We start from the raw sequence: 18,339 nt of genomic DNA, 5'->3' as shown, positions 1-18,339 counted from the left end.
GTCTAGCCTCTATGGTTCATGTTTAGTTGAGTCACCATGATTTACATCCTCCCAAATATTTTGTCGGGATTGGGGTTCAACCTTTTGGAAGAATGATAAAAAATATATATATGATTGTCTTTGAAAATTTAGTGCTTTACACCATCATTATCTTCTCCTCCCAAAAAGTTAAATCCTCACCCCCAAGGGTCCCCACATCCCAGCCCAACAAAGTATTTAAAAAAATATGATTGTCTTTGAAAATTTAATGCTTTACACAATCATTATCTTCTCCTCCCAAAAAGTTAAATCCTCAACCCCAAGGGTCCCCACATCCGGGCCCAACAAAGTATTTAAGATGATGTAAATCATACATCACGATGGTATCATCGATGGATGTGGCTCAACAAAGTATTTAAGATGATGTAAATCACGATGGATGTGGCTCAACAAAGTATTTAAGATGATGTAAATCACGATGATTCAATGACTTAGCAGACAAAGAAATCTACTCACTTTGAGCATAATCTCCATACTGGCTCAGCAGACATTCAGACATGGCATTTATGTCGGTGTGCACAAGTCAGACATGGCATTTATGTCGGTGTGCACAAAAAATCTACTCACTTTGAGCATAATCTCCATACTGGCTCAGCAGACATTCAGACATGACCAAATGTCAGTGCCGTACAAAGAATCTGTTCACTATAAACATAATTCCTATACTGTTGTTACCGAAGTTCAAACTTTAATCTCTTCCCCTAAATACTACCTACTGAACCAGTGAGCTAAGCTCATGCGCACTATATAGCCATTATCTGTCAACTATATATGATGAAACAACATGTGTGTTATGTTTTCCCTCGCTTATATGTATGAAATGAGGATTGTGACCCTTGACTCATTTTGTAATTCTCTCAGGTCCACTATGTGTTTTATGAATGGCTCTCAGTACTACACATAATGCAACGTGTTCAATTCTTGATCATTTAATTTATATATAGCATTATAGTTTATTTTGTTCAATAATTAATCTATAATCAAATTTGAATTAACAAGATTTAATTTTGAACTAATTAACTAATAACATATTTTGAATATGACATATATTAGACAAATTCAAACATTTTAAAAACAAAATGAGACTAATGAAATTAGGATTCTCAATTTATAACAACAAAAGAATTCGTCACTGCTAGAAATTTTTGTTTTTCTGACCACTTTTCCGACCACCCACAAAAATGGTCGGAAAATGTTGCATTTTTTCAATTTTTCGTTCAAGAGTTAGACTTGATCGAAAAAAGTCGAAATTTCCGGCCACTTTTATTACGGTTGTTGGAATTTCCGACCATCTTTAGTAGACTGGTCGGAAATACCCATACCAAAGAAAAAAAATATCAACTATTTGAATTTTTAAAAATTGATTTTCTATTCGACCACCTACGGTGGTCGGAAATCCTCATTATTAATTTATTATTATTCTTTTTGGGATTACATTTAAAGCTAAAGTTAGAGCGAGAGACTCTCAACCCTCATTCGCTGCTCAGCGCATCCCTCTCACTCCGAACCTCAAACGCCATCGACTATCTGTCTCTCACCTAGACTACAGCTTCATATCCATCTTATTTCCTCAAAATTTAGCAGATTACAGCTTCATTTTGCGAGCCTTGTACTCAGATCTTCACCGAAACACAAACATTTCGTTTTAGGGCACAACTTCAGGCTGCTTATTACCTCGATCGTCTAGATTCCGTTCATGAATGATAGGTTTCTCTCCTATATGAAGCTGAAAACCTAAGTAACGTGAAAATCAATACCATATCAAGATCGATCGGCAAAAATACAGAACCTAGCATAGATTTTCTGCAAGATGACGTCGGCGGAGTAAAAAGAGATAAGTTTCCAGAACTCTTATAATTTTGTTTATATCTTCAGCATACTTTATTGTTGTAAATTCTTCACAGCATACTTTATTGTTGTATGGGAAAAGGTTTGTTGGTCCTGTTACACCAACAGTTTTATCTCTAAGGAAGGAGCTGTTCCCAATTCCTTATCATGAAATTAATTGGAACCAGGCACGAAACCAATGTGCAAAGGTTGGTGAGGCTTGTACTTAATCTCTATAGAGTGCTGAGAATTCATTCAAGTTTACCTGACTATTTCTAAATTCTAATTTTGGGGTACTCTAGTGGCTACCAACCTTGATTGTACACTATTGGTTCTTGTAAATAGAGATTTTCACTCTGCTTATCAACAGAGCTCTTCCTTGTGTTCAGTGGACATATGTTACAATTTGATTGATGGCAAAATTGCTAGGTTTACAATCTGTCCTGCACTTGTTTCTTTTACAATATCATCATAGTTATCCTTATTGTTAAAATATGTTGTTTCTCTTGGTAGAATTACTAATGGAGCCTCTCAAGTACTGAACAGTTTTCAAAACAAAGCCTTTACATGTGAATACAAGTACGTTTCATGGAACTTAAAAGTTTCTTTACACATTTTTGGTTTGTATATCATCCTTGTTCTTTCATCCTTTTTATGTAATTAGAACATAACCACACATTTGTAGACAAGCCATCCATTTGGAGGTGCATGAACCCAAACAGTTTGTTAAGAATGTAAGAAACTAGTGGGTTTTGCAGCTTTTGTTATTCTTGCTAGAAGTTCAAACTTCATGGGCTTTTAGTTGAAGAGTTTAGTTTCATGATTAATACATGTTGGAATATCAAGAGACTCCTTAGCTACCTCTCAGCCTATGAATAAATGAGGCTATTGCAATATTTCTATCAAGTTATTATTTGGTAATAATGTAACTCTACTATTATTTTACTTGCTTAACATATGGAGCTTCCTAGTGGTGGGTGGTGGATCTTTGTCCCCAAGGCCATCCAATTCATTATTTCTTAATGCAGTTTAATGAAGAAATGAGTCCTATGTCTATAAAAAATGAGAGCAATTTTTTTTTTTTTCAAATACAAACTTAATATTCAACCATTTTATATGTTTTATTACTGAAACTTGTAATGTTAGAATATATAATCAGGGATTTGGACACTTATATTTTTACAGATATGATGGCCAGTGAGCCCAGATTCACAGAGTAGCTGATGGCTCTGTGCGCGTTTTCTCAAGGAATGGGGATGAAACAACAAGAAGATTCCCTGATGTAGTTGATATAATTAAATAATCATGCAATCTTACTGGACAAACTTTCATACTAGATGCTGAGGTATTACTTTTGCACTTAGTTGCACGGAATGTCACAGTAATAGCCACAACTGTATTGTTATTAAGAAACTTCTGTTTGTTTACTTGAGTGATGATACCCTATTTTGTGCTCACAGGTGGTTGCAATAAATAGGAAACATGATTCAAAACTCATGTCATTCCAAGAATTATCTTCCCGAGAAAGAGGGAGTAAAGATTCCTTGATCACATTAGATATAATAAAGGTCTACCATCCCCATACATTTTCTTAGTTTACACAGAACTAAACATTATAGAACTATATTTCATTACCATACATTAGATATTAAGCAACCAATAGAGAATTAAGCAACTAAATATTAACTAAATAGTTGAACTCATGATTTTTTTCTTTTTATGATAGTACAGCCATAATTTATACAATTGTCCAAGAACAACACAACCAACAGAACCTGAAAATATGTGATTCTCTACATCGCAAGTAAGTTTTATCTACTTTCTTACATAATACATAATACATAATACACTATTTAATTGGGTAGTAAATTATCAGAACTAAGCTAAATTTATAGCATAGATTATTTTTAAATCTTTCAGGACCTTAGTGGGCATTATGGATGACTATTTGGATCGGTGTTTCGCACAAGAAATGATAGAGTCTCAGGTTTGCTTACCATATTTACTCTTTTGGCTACACAATTTTCACTGTTGGCTCTAGTAACTAGTAATTTCTTCCATTTTCAGGTTGACCTACTTGTTTGTGAGGACTTGAGCGTGAAAGGTTTCTTAAACTGGGTCTGTACATTGTTTAAATGACTTCCTCTTTGTTGGCTATAAAGAAGAGTGTTAGTTCCTTAATTGATGATTTTGGTGCAGTGAATCATCTGGAATACTTGGGAGTGCAGTTTACATTGTTCTGTGCTCCTTCGTTCCTTTCAATTTTTGTAACTGTGCTGACATGGGAAAGTGGTGAGTGATATGCTTTGCTTGTGTTTATGGGCTATCTATTGAAAGGTACCAAGGAGCAGATTAGTTTATGGACTAATTGATAGGCCATAAACTAATTGATAGCACATTATCCTACAATTTATTTGGATATGCTGTCACGTGTTCATTCTCGGAGCTCTATGTACAACAGTGATGCCTTGATTGCTAAGAGGTGCCATTTGCATATGCTAATATATATATTCTGAATTTAGCTACTTTAGCACTTCATATACTGTTTTATGCATGGAAATTACTGACGTTAAGATCTGCTTTAGACACTGCTTTTATCAGATTGGAACATCTAGATCTCTTTTTCTAATTAATTTAACACATGACGCTAATAAAATTCTTTTCTTATAGTGCTTTATTGTCCTGGTGCAAAGTCATTTATTATACTATTTTTAGCTGGATGTATGGTTTTGTTGGTTCCTGCTCACATCTTGCAATGGTGAATTCCTCATGGACACAATCTCATATTGAAAAGCTCTGGGGAATATCATCTCGTACTAGGAGGGTGTATCCTCCTTGTGATACTTCTAGGCTTCAGGTTTACATGTTTGTCTTTTTACTTTGCGGTTCAGGGTCTTTTGTCATTGATAGTTATAACCCTTATGTCACTCTTGATATCGTCATGGCTTGTTGATTGTTAATTTGTCATGCAGGTGCTCCCTCTTGAAAAGCCAATGGATCCTCCTAAAATTATATCAGTAGCAGAATTCCGTCTAGAAAAGGTGGGGATCCTTATATAAATAAATCCTTACGAAATGAGGGTATTCATTTTTTCGCTAAAATTACATTTTGAGGAGCAAAAGACAAGTTAGAGTCATGTTGAATTGGTTTGCTATGCACCAGGCTCATCCCCTCCAACTGGAGGCTTTAGCTGTTGCCATCAAAAAGTTAGAACCAGGCCTACCAAGGCCCAACCTCCAACTATTGCAGAAATGAAGCAAATGAGAGAAGACTTCAAAATTTGAAGAACTTGGCTAAAAAATTAAACGTGGAAAATGATGTGGAGTTCCACAAGAATGTGATGTACAGGTTTGGAGCATTACACTGTATATTATGTTACTGATGCTATCTAATACGATTCTAAAATCTAATATTTGCTTCTTGAGGCAAAAGCTTTGCCTCATAAACAGGGTTTATCTTACTCTCAAGTCTCAAAGCGTTTTTAACTTCATTTTAAATTATTGTGTTGCAAAGTTTGATTTAGCTCACCAGTAATAGGGAGGGTAAAATTATATATATATTCATTTCATTACAGAGGGATCCTCTGTAGTGAAATGAATTTTTTTTATTGACTGCGTCCAGTTTTCCGACCACCAAAGTGGTCGAAATTTTCGACCACCGGTGGTCGGAAAAATTGGACCGCTTGACTATTCTCTTGGCCATTTTTTCCGACGGCCTTAGAAGAGCGGTCATTATTTCCGACCACTCTCTCTAGAGGTCGGACATAGCGAGGGGGATTTTTCCGGATACCCAAATTGGTCGGAAAAGAGGTCGGAACAGGCGTTTCTGACCTAATTAAGGCCATTTCCGACCACTTCTCGGTGGTCGGAAAATGGCGAATTTCCAGCAGTGCGTCTTAGAATTAAGAGCGTAACCAAAAAAAAAAAAAACAACTAGGCATAAGTTTGGAATGACACTGTAGTATCGTATCTTAATGTCAATAAAAATGTGAAGAGATAATGCAAGTTATGGAGAGTAGTCCTCCTATTTATGAGTTACAATTGTATGAGACCGTTTCACGGAATAGATGGGTTAAATTTAAGATAGTTGTTTGTAACTTATCATATAAATCATAGTACTTATTATATAAAATTTAAGTATCAATTTGAAATAAATAAATTGAACAAATTGCACTTTTGGTCCTGTGACTACTAGGGTACTGATAATTTGAGTACGTAACTTTCAAAACTCTCAATTTAAACCTTTAACTATGCAATTATTAGCAGATTTGGTCCTGCCGGCCAATTTTGGCCAGAAAAACATAAATTGGTTCAAATTGTTTTTTGACGAGGGTAAACTTGTCATTTCACTCTCTTCTTCTTCATTCTCCCCCTTCTTCTCCGTTCTTCTTCTTCTCCGATCAAGATGGTCTTTGAATAGACATGCTAGATCTCCCACGCCTTATGACAAACCCCACATATGAACCCTCTGCACGTCCTCTCTCAATCCCAAATCCAGGAGCAGTACGATATGAACCAGGGACTGCAGTAGTTCCCTCCAGCCTGTGGCGTGGTCGCCACTTATCACGGGCATCTGGGTCCCGCTCTGAAACAACACGGCTAGCAACGAAAGTTTGATTGTCACTTTTAGCATCCTCCTTCTCAGTGTCAACCTTTTTCTCTGTCCGAGCTTCCTTCTCTTTTTCTTCGGGACCCCATGTAGAAGACCACTTGCTATCACGCCTTGCTTCAAGACCTGCATTGCAATTACCACCATCATGCCATCTGTCACTCTCTTCTTCTTCCCCTCGCCACCGCCGGCGGCGGCGGCGGCGATTCCTTTCTGAAACTCAAACCCCATATTTCCCCCGCCGCCGGAATCTTGCCTCTGTCCATAACTCAAACACCCTTTATCCTCAATGGATCTCATCTCTACTTCCTTAAAATCCCAGAAATCACAACAACAATATCCTAATTAGAAGAAAACACTGGTGTAATTAACCTCAACTTTCTCAAAATAGCATAAAAAAAAACCCTCTGATAATCTTGACTGAAAATCTCAGCGTATTTATTCAAGATTATGCTGACACAGAGCGGCAGTAACAAAGCTACTTACTGTAAACTATAAAGCAATGTTTCATGGGAAAAAAATATGGTAAAAAAAGAAAAAACCAACAACTGCAAGGATGAAGAAGAAGAAGAACGAAGAAGAAGGGGGAGAATGAAGAAGAAGAGAGTGAAATGACAATTTTACCCTCGTCAAAAAACAATTTGAACCAATTTATGTTTTTCCAGCCAAAATTGGCCGGCATGACCAAATCTGCTAATAATTGCATAGTTAAAGGTTTAAATTGAGAGTTTTGAAAGTTACGTACTCAAATTATCAGTACCCTAATAGTCACAGGACCAAAAGTGCAATTTGTTCTAAATAAATTGTTACTTATAATAGATATTATAATATTTATATGTGAAATTGTGATATTATTTATGGTAAAATGATTGTTACGAATGAAAATATTGTAATACTTATAATTGAAATTGTGATACCTACAAGTTACAAAGTGTAATTCTTATATGAATATTACAATATTTATATGTGAAATGTTACTTATGAAAGAAATTATAATACTTATTGTAGAAAATTTTTAATACCAATTTGAATAAAAAAAACAAATTAGTCTTTTTTTTTTTGAATACTTTTGGCTCTATTACAATGTAGTACTTGTTTAACTGAGACTTCTTATTTGTGGGTTACAGTGATATAGCTCGACCTCAGCGGCAAAACAAATCATACTTATGATAGATCTCCTAGCTTCTCCCTTCAATTTACACTTGTGATACTTCTTTCTACCAGACAACTAACCGCCTCTTCTTCAAAACACGTCTCAATATAATGAAATTAAAAATAGGGCAGACAAAATTTTCGAGAAGTCTTAAGTTAACAGCTTCAATTCACACTTGAGGGCTTTATGTGGGCATGCATGCATGCATATATACACCGTATTTGTACAATGATGGACAATCTTGTTGGTCTTGGACAATAATATAATTACTCTCAAATTCATTGTACTCCCATATCTCCGCCCTTCATTCATATCATGTGACACAATTCAAACCAAACTAAGGAAAACAAATCTTGGCCAGGCAGAGTGGGTCCCCGGCAGAACAAAACTCATATCTTCCTTGTCAAAATTCAAACCAAACTAAGGAAAACAAATCTTGGCCAGGCAGAGTGGGTCCCCGGCAGAACAAAACTCATATCTTTCCTTGTCAAATTATTAAGATGACACTATTATTATTATTTTGGAAAAAGTGTCAAATTGGTCCCCTAAGTCAAGTGGATAGTGCAATTGGGTTTCCTAAGTGAAAAAAACTCCATTCAAGTCTTCTAAATTGGTAAAATTGTTCAATTAAGTCCAAATTGACTTGTTTATCAGGTTAAATGCATACGGTGTTGACATGTGTCTTTATTTTATTTTTTTTATTAAAAATATTATCTATTATAAATTAATTAAAATAATAATAATAATTAAAAAAATTAAAAAAGGAAAGAAAGAAAAAAAAAAAAACGGTCACAGCTGTCTAAGGAAGATGGTCATGGCCGTCTTCTAGATCTGAACGAGGGCTACGGCCTTGGCCGCCGCCCTCGTTTCAGACAGAGGGTACTCGTCGTTCCAGTCCCCTCCGTCTGGAACGAGGGCGGCGACCAAGGCCGTAGCCCTCGTCCAGATCTAGAAGATGGCCATGGTCATCTTCCTTAGATAGTCGTGGCCGGACGGCCACGGCTGTCCTTGAAGAAGGAAGACAGCCACCGACTGTCCGGTGCGGACAGCCGGTGGCTGTTTTTTTTTTTTTTTTTTTAATAATTTTTTAAATTATTATTATTATTATTTAAATTAATTTATAATAAATAATATTTTTTAATAAAATAAAATAAGGACACGTGTCAACACCGTATGCATTTAACTTGATAAACATGTCAACTTGGACTTAATTGAACAATTTTACCGGTTTAGGGGACTTGAATGAAGTGTTTTTCACTTAGGGGACCCAATTGCACTATCCACTTGACTTAGGGGCCAATTTGACACTTTTTCCTATTATTTTTTATAAGAAATGTCTCAAGTTTGAATACTGTTCATCACAGTTAGGGCACACAGCTGTTGTGGACCCACAGTTCAAAAACGATTTCGTTTCGCGTATTTTTTTTCACGCGACCCACGACGGCAACATACATTATTCTTATAACTCATAATATACATTATTCTAACCCATAAAGTACATTATCTTAGCACAGAAGTTTCATTATTCTAACACATAAAGTACATTATTCTAACTCATAAAATTCAACAACGTCGTTTTGGAGCGTGGTACTATGGACCACACAGCTATTTGCTCAATTTGGGTCTAATTTAACCTTTTTTTTAAATAAAACAATAATAATAATAAATACATTCTCATTGTATCTGATTTTATTGATAAAATTAAAAATAAAAATGTAATTTACTTTTTAAAATCAAACAAAATATGTCACGTAGATGTAGAGAGTTTAAAAGGAAAAAAAAAAATGAAACAAAAAGCAAATTGAAGAAATTCAGTCTACATGGTTTTGGCATGTTTCAATGCAACTAATTTCATTGATTGATAAACCCAACCGTATGTCAATTTGTTATTCTTAGAGTCAAATATAAACTCTCATTTGTTATATTTGATTGGAAATAATGTCATAATTAAATCATTCTTCTTTATCAAGACTATGTGATCTAATGGTACCCAGGTTGAACTTTCATTTGGAAGGTTATGAATTCGAGCCTCAGTGGAGACAATATTACATTGTAATAGAGCCAGTAACATCTTCTCTCATAAGTGTGCTTAAACGCATAAAGGAAGTGGATTATTGATGCTACCCCACTTAATGACCAACCAAATTACCATAGGTTAAATTTTTGCTAATGAATTAGTTTGTTATAAATCATGCATAATTTTGTGGTTGAGTGGTGTAATATGATGTATGTTTTAAAAGTTATAGATTTAATGTTTTACCCTTCAGATGGGCCAAACAAGTAAATTAAATCATTATGTTTTAGTACGTTAAATAATTTAAAGTGTTACTCTGTATAAAATATGATATTTGTTAAAAAAAAAAAAAAAGATAACTATCTTGATAAGGAATATTCATATATAGTCAAGCCAGCATTAAGCTTCTTATATATTAAGCAAGTCAGCAAGAAGTTAAGTTTAAGGTCTGAATCTCATAGTAATGATTGACCAAAATACTGAATTACTCCGTATTATACAATGGACCATGATCCACTTTTAAGATAGAATTCTTTTCTGTTTTCAACTGAAATTTTATTTCTTTATGCAAATAAAATTAATATATAAAAAAATAAATCATTAAAAATTGTAATTAAAATATTGTTAGTTGCTCAAAAATTAAATGTATTGTTGCTCTGCTACTCTTTTGTCTAGTAATTGAATTGAAATTCTTTAAATAATGCTCAAAATTAATAATATTTGCTAATAATCAATTAAGTACAGACCCATTTTATTCTCTTAAACACTTTATTTGTGACATTTTATGTACAAAAAAGTAGTATTATATATAGTGTTGACTCTGGAAATAATGCTAATATTGTATTCACTATTGAGTCCATCACCAACGATAGTAAGAGCTGGAATAAAAAATACTTCGATAATATCTTTAACAGGAAAAGGCGTATTGAGGCTAGAATCCATGGTATCCAATCCGCTAGCAACTACAGTTCCTCAAGGTCCTTACAGAACCTCGACAGACTTCTTGCCAAGGAGTTCAATGAAATCCTCGATCAAGAAGAGGCCCTCTGGTTCCAAAAATCCAGAATGGATTGGATTAAAGATGGGGACAGAAACACCAAATTTTACAACAGGGCAGCTTTGATTAGAAGGAACAAAAATCGGGTCAGGTTTCTGAAAATTCATGGTGAGTGGACGGACAACCCGGTTTCTCTAATGGATCATATTTCTGGTTTTTTTTCTTCTCTTGCTTTCAAGGTCTGGCACAGTGGATCTCCCGGATTTCACCCCGATCAGCACTAGTAATACTATCTCCAGGTCGGAATCCCAGAATTTGTGTCGTACAACCACCTTGGACAAGGTAAAAAGGGCCGTCTTTGGCATGAAGAAATTCAGTAGTCCGGGGCCGGACGGAATTCAGGCTGCCTTCTACCAATTTTTCTGGAATGACATTGGGCAAACTTTAACGCATATGGTCAATCAGGCTCTTAGTACAGGAGAAGTTCCTAAATCTCTTTTGCAGGCCTTTATGACTCTTATTCCCAAAAAAGAAATCCCAGAGACGGCGGCGGACTTCAGGCCAATCACTCTCCTCAATGTTGCCTTTAAGGTAATTTCAAAAACTCTCGTTAACAGATTAAGACCTATTATGTGCGGGTTAATTGGGCCCCACCAAAACAGTTTTCTCCCTGGTCGATCTACTATGGATAATGTGGTTCTTACTCAAGAAGTTGTTCACACTTTAAATCATAAACGTGGCAAGAAGGGATTCATGGTAGTCAAGGTGGACCTACATAAAGCCTATGATAGTGTAAGTTGGGATTTCCTCAAAGACACCCGGGAAGGGTTCGATTTCCCAGGTAACCTTATTGATATCATCTTGTTCTCCCTTAAAGAAAGTGAGATTTCTATTCTTTGGAACAGAGGCCGGCTTAGTTCCTTCGTTCCAGGAAGGGGCCTTCGCCAAGGTGACCCTATGGCCCCTTATATGTTTAATCTTGTGATGGAAAGGCTAGCTTTTGATATTCAGAGACTTGTCTCTAATAAGTCTTGGAGACCCATTTTTATTACGCGAGGGGGTTTTGGCTTGTCCCACTTATTCTTTGCAGATGACTTACTTCTCTTCGGGGAGGCCTCTTCTCATCAAGCCTCCGTTATCATGGATTGCCTCAACCGGTTTAGCAATGCCTCGAGGCTTAAGGTAAATCTCTTAAAGTCCCAAATTTTTTGTTCTCCTAACATTGCCACAGGATTAAAAGAAAGAATTGGAGATTTGATGGGCATTCCGGTCACGTCCCATCTAGGGACTTATCTTGGCATTCCAATTCTCCATAAAAGGATCTAAAAAGAAACCTTCTCATCTATCATTGACAAGATGCGCCGCAAACTCGCCAATTGGAAAGCAAGTGCTCTCAGCATGGCGGGTAGAAAGACCTTGGTCCAAGCCTCGTTGGCGACCATCCCAACTTACACAATGCAATCCATGGCGCTTCCGGTAAGTACTTGCAAACTCATTGATAAGATTTGCAGGAACTTTCTTTGGGGTCACTCGGAGGACACGAAAAAAATCCACACGGTTAGCTGGAACGATATTTGTAAACCTAAGTTTCAAGGTGGCCTTGGTCTCAGAAAAGCACAAGATTTTAATATGGCTTTCCTTACCAAGATGGCCGGGCATGTCCTTTCCTATCCGGAAAAACTTTGGGTCAAGATCATGAAGGAAAAATACGTTAAAAATGGAGATTTTCTTTCCTTGACCGCCACTGCCAACAGCTCTTGGGGCTGGCGTAGCATTATGAAAGGTAAAAACATTCTTAGTAAGGGTCTTCGGTGGAGAGTTGGTACAGGTGCTTCCATAAAATTTTGGCACGACAGATGGGTAGGGGATTCTCCTCTGGCTGAGATCACTTCCCCCTCGGCTCCGTTAATGTCGGCCAACCTGAAAGTCAAGGACGTGATGCAAGACAATGGGACCTGGAACATCGGAGCTCTAGAGCTACTCTTAACGGACGATATCATACATCAAATCCGTGCAATTCCCATTCCGATTACGAGTCAGGCTGACAGACCTTTTTGGCCGCATTCAAACTCAGGTATGATCACGGTTAGTTCGGCTTTCTCTTTTCTTTCAGGTACCAGTGACAACTCCTTGGACTATGAGTGGATCTGGAGGCTCAAGTGCAAAGAATGGGTGCAGCTGTTTCTCTGGAGAATTATCAACAATGGGCTTCTGGTTAATGTAGAACGGGCGAAGAGGGGCCTCACGATGGATGCTTCCTGTCCAAGATGTGGCATAGAAGAAGATTCGTTAGATCACCTTCTCAGACATTGTTGGTTGGCGAATGACTGCTTGTACAGATCTTCTCCTCCTCCAGCCTTTGCCATCAACAACCACCTCACTCTCTCTCTCTGTGGATCGAAAAAGTTTGCAGCAGCAAAATGCAGGGCTCCAGGAATGACCGTTGGCACCTCTTCTTCCCCCACATCTTATGGAATATTTGGAAAGCTAGGAACGAGGTGGCTTTCAGTAACAATTGGGTTATGACGTCAGAGATCCTTAGGAAAGCCAGTACAAGCGAGTTTGAAGACTTCCAAGCTCTCTTTAAACACAATGGCATGGTGCGCGCTAGGCAAGTCTGGGTGCACTGGACTCCCCCGCTCGCCGGTGGGATAAAACTCATCAACTCGGATGGGGCTAAAAAATCAGCCTCTAACATGGCTAGCGCTGGAGGCCTTCTTCGTGATAACAATGGGGTTTAGGTGATGGGCTTCACTACTAAAATTGGGATCACTAACAGCTTTGTCGCGGAGCTTTGGGGTTTTCGGGAAGGTCTTCGCATTGCAAAATAGTACGGCATTGTCAATATTGAAGCAGAATCTGATTCAACAGTTGTGATTCAAGTCCTCCAAAATGAAGCTGGTCCTTCAATGGTGGAAGATTCTCTTATTCTTGATTGCAAGAACCTGCTCAACAGTTTCAATAATTTCACTCTCACTCACGTCTTTCGGGAAGGGAACAAGTGTGCAGATTATCTCGCCAACCTGGGTCAATCTTCTACGTGGGGAACGACGGTTCTGCATGATCCTCCGGCTGGGCTAGTCCCGCTTCTCATGCGGGACACCAATTGTGTGGCGACTAGTAGAATTCATTAAGATCCCGGGGCTTTGGCCCTTTTTCCTACCAAAAAAAAAATTGTTGACTCTTTGTGCTTCATTAGGTTGAGAAAGTATGTTTGAACAGATACTATAATGTAATAGAGTCAGTAGCATTTAAAATATATAGTGTTACTAAATCTGTCACTAATAGTAGATGTACCAAACTCATAAGTTTAACCCGGCCGACATGCAAAAGGTGGATAATGTATCCAAAATCTCAAAAGCAAATCAAGTCTGGCGAAGCACCATATTAGAAATATTTAGGAATTGAAGAAAAAGAAATATTTATGACATATATATATATATATATATATATATATATATATATATATATATATATATATATATATATATGGATACATTTTTTTTCAATTTATTGTTTTAAAATTTTTATGAACTTACAGTAGCAATTTCATGAACATGTATTTGTAATTTTATGAACTTGTAAGTGTAGTAGTAACTTGTGAACCTATACTAGTGATCTTATGACCAGAAATGGTAATTTTGAGTTAATTCCATTTTTGGTCCTAGACTTATTAGGGGTTAGACAATTTTCATCCTCCATAATAAAATTTGCCATTTAGTAGCCACTGTTATTGGTCGTTGGACACTTTTGGTCCTCCGTTGATGGAACCGTCTGTTGACTGTTAATTTGAAGGGCAAAACCGTCTTTTTATGTTGTGTTCTTCTAATCCTTATATTGTGGATGACTTGAAGCGAGAAGTGAAAGCTAAAGAAGCCATGATTCAAAACTTGAAGGAGAAGCTCCCATTATCAGGTTTGAAAATGAATTGAATCCCATGGATCTACTGGGTTTTTCGTGGGCATTTGTGAAGTAATCTGAGAAGGTGATAGTTGAGCACCACATCCGACTCTGCCCATGGTCTCAAACATGGAAATTGACAGTAATGGGAAGAAAATTTTGCTTTTTGACAGTAATGGAAAGGTCACCGGAGTGGAGCGTCGCTACTGCTGGTTGTTGCCGTCGTCGCCTGCTGCAGTGGCAACAAAGGGGTTCAAGTCATGGCCAAGCTTATAAATACACGCATGGATGCCCCATCCCATCTCTGCCCACTCCATATTCACCAGCACCTTCAAAATTGTTGTGAAGATGAAGGGGTTGAGCTCGTGGCCTTCTCTGTGCAATCTAACAAACAACTCAACAACCTCAACGTAATGCTCCAACCGCATATAACCCTGAATCAAAGTAACAAACGAAACCATGTTTCTGTCCGCCATTTCGTCGAACAACTGGTGGGCACAAGACAACAACTCAGACTTCACATAAAAATTCAACAAAATGTTCCGCCCGTACAGACCCAAACTCCCACCTCTCTTCAGAATATCACAATGCAGAGATTTTCCCAACGCGAACTGAGAGTTCTTGACGCAATCTTGAAGCATAAAGGATTAGAAGATGAAGAACCTGAGGACGACGATTCATGCGGCAATTTTGTGCCTGTGCAGCCTCCGATGAACTCCTCTGTTTCCATAGCGAATCAGATGGCTTCCTGGGTTTTGAATCCGGTCACCGGATTTTACCGCAGGGTGCCCTTTCGTTTTTCTGCCTTCTGCTCGCCGGATCTACCACCTTCGCCCAAGGAAAACGAGAGACGACGAGAGTGAGGAAAGGTCACCGGAGTGGAGCGTCGCTGCTGCTGGTTGTTGCCGTCGTCGCCTGCTGCAGTGGCAACAGGACTAAAGAAGCCGAGGACGAGACGGTGATGGTAGAGGTCCCGAAGTTGCTAGTCTGCTACCCCATTGGGTTCTTTGCTGGGTGGTCAAGAGAGAAGACAACATAAGACAACATAAAAAGACAACTTTGCCCCTCCATTAAACGGTCAAGAGACGAATTTTTAGACGGAGGACCAAAAGTGTCCAACGGCCAATAAGTGTGGCTATTCATTGGCAATTTTAATTATGGAGGATGAAAATTGTCGACACCACTATAAGTCTAGGACCAAAAATGGAATTAACTCATTTTATAAACTTACAATAGTGACTTTATGAACTTGCAATGATAACTTTATTTGTAATAGTGATTTTATGGACTTGCAATTGTAACTTTGTGTATTTCTAGTAGTGAATTTTATGTACCTAGCATTGTGACTTTATGCACCAACATGTAGTGATTTATGTACCAAAAGTAGTGATTTTATGTACCTATAAATTTATTTCAAAAATTTGAAAAAATAAATATTAATATGGGATTCATTGTAAATCTCAATTAGATATTTTACTGATATATTTTTTATATATTAATTTTATTTATACACAAAAAAAATTAAATTTAAATTGAAAATTTTAATGTAAAAAATAGGTGATCCATTAATTTGGAATCAACCCTTTCATCATATACGGCATCAGAATTCAAGATCCAAGAAAAATATAATACTCTAAGTTTACATTAAACTTTCTATTGTTTCGACAACCGTATAATTGTACATGAAAGGGTACGGATTTAACTCATTGATTAAGTAGTATTTTAGTAGGAAGATATTTTCTAAATTTTTTATTTTCTCAGATTTACTGTCTCTCTCATCTCTTACAACCACAACCACACAACCACAAATATCATTATGACCACCATCATACCACTTATTATTATTACTAGTTTTACACGCGCATTGCGCGAATGAGTTAATGATCAATATTTATAATTAAATAAATATTTAAAAGTATATCAACAAGATTATATATGAGAAGTTTATACATAAGAAATTTAATGTCGAATTTGTTTATTTAAATATGTAACTCATAGTATATTAATAAAAGGTAATAAAGAAGATTCATTATAATTGTTATTAAATTTTGTTTAAATAGTAATCAAGTATTTTTGTTGCAAAGGGTTCTTAATATATTTAATGAATGCACATATATACAAGATCAATGAATGAATCAACGATACCCGTCCTTTAGGTGTTTTGCTCAATGTTCATTTAGTTCAACTACTAATGTTGAATGAATTATTATAGATAAAGAAATTCCTAATTTAAGGAATTTAGATGTAGTAAAAATTTAAAATTTTTAATTATAATGTAACCTAAAGATATTGGACGATTGGTAAATATGATGTAACACAAAAACCAAAATGCTAAAGAAAGTTTAGTGTAGAACCATTTCGACTCCTTGAATAACAAGAGTCAGTTTCGCTGGCTCACTGCTTGCCTATTAACGGATGGGCAAGCTTAATTTTTAAATTAGAGCCTTAAGCCTCTTTTATAGGAGCCTCAAGGCTCCCATGCCACCTTTCCCACCGATGTGGGAAAAGTGACAAAATTAAAGGCACCCGAACGTTCGGCTTTCCATAAGTTTTATTTTTAAAATTTTTTTATATTTTATTTCTTTTATTAAATTATTATTATTTTTTATTTTTTAAAACAATTATTATTATTATTATTATTATTATTATTATTATTATTATTATTATTATTATTATTATTAAATATATGTATACCCTTAGGTCATTTTACATGTTAATCAAAACAGCTAATTTTTTTCAAATATTTTTTACCCACCGTTGATATAATTCGCTAATCAAATCCGCTAATATAATCTGCTAACGCTAACCGTTAACTGTTCATTTTCAAACAAGGACATTGCGAGGTAGTTTTCCCCTTCAATTTGTTGTGTGATTTGAATACTCTGTTTTTCAACAAATCACTCAAGTAGTTAATATGATTGGCTTTATTAATTATATTTTTTTTAATTTTTTCATGGTATTAATAAATACTTGGTAAATAAATATATAGCATTATTTTGTATTATAACTTTGATATTTAATTAAAAAATAGTGCACAAAAAAGATAATAGACAATGTAGTGAATATAATCATCAATTGATGAATTTGAATGTAAAGAATTTTTACATTGGAGAAAAATAAAGACAATATAACTAATGAAATTATTTCTCTTAATTAATTTATTGATAATAAATAATTTTTTTTGAATAAAGACATTGTAGGGACAATGTAGCGAATATAATCAATTGATGAATTTGAATGTAAAGAATTTTTATATCGGAGAAAAAATAAAGACAATGTAACTAATGGAATTATTTTTCTTATTTAATTTATTTATTGATAATAAATAATTTTTTTTTTGAATAAAGGCATTGCAGATTTGTTGACACATAATTCTAAATTAAAGAAATGCATATGTATTATTTTTTGTTGTAGCTACTAAATTATTATTTTTAATTTAATAAGAGTAAAATAGAGTACTAATTATGCTAACTTTGTCAATAAATCTCCCAAATAGTTAATATGATTGACTTAATTATATTTTTTATTTTAAAAAACAATTATTATTATTATTATTATTATTATTATTATTATTATTATTATTATTATTATTATTATTATTATTATTATTATTATTATTATTATTATTATTATTATTATTATTATTATATGTATACCCTTAGGTCATTTTACATGTTAATCTAAACAGCTAATTTTTTCAAATATCTTTTTACCAACCGTTGATATAATTCGCTGGTAAAATCCGCTAACGCTAACCGCTAACTGCTGATTGTCAGGACATTGCGAGATAATTTTCATTTC

General features: G+C 35.5%; 1 pseudogene; it reads left to right on the top strand.

Annotated features, from left to right (window-relative positions):
- The first annotated feature begins 3,089 nt into the window (after positions 1–3,089).
- LOC109155213 lies at positions 3,090–5,278 on the top strand (annotated as a pseudogene).
- The last annotated feature ends 13,061 nt before the right edge of the window (positions 5,279–18,339 follow it).

Source organism: Ipomoea nil, unplaced genomic scaffold, assembly GCF_001879475.1.
Source record: "Ipomoea nil cultivar Tokyo-kokei standard unplaced genomic scaffold, Asagao_1.1 scaffold0276, whole genome shotgun sequence".
NCBI lineage: Eukaryota > Viridiplantae > Streptophyta > Magnoliopsida > Solanales > Convolvulaceae > Ipomoea > Ipomoea nil.
Note: the sequence above shows the minus strand (reverse complement) of the source record. Positions and strands in the feature narration are given on the sequence as shown.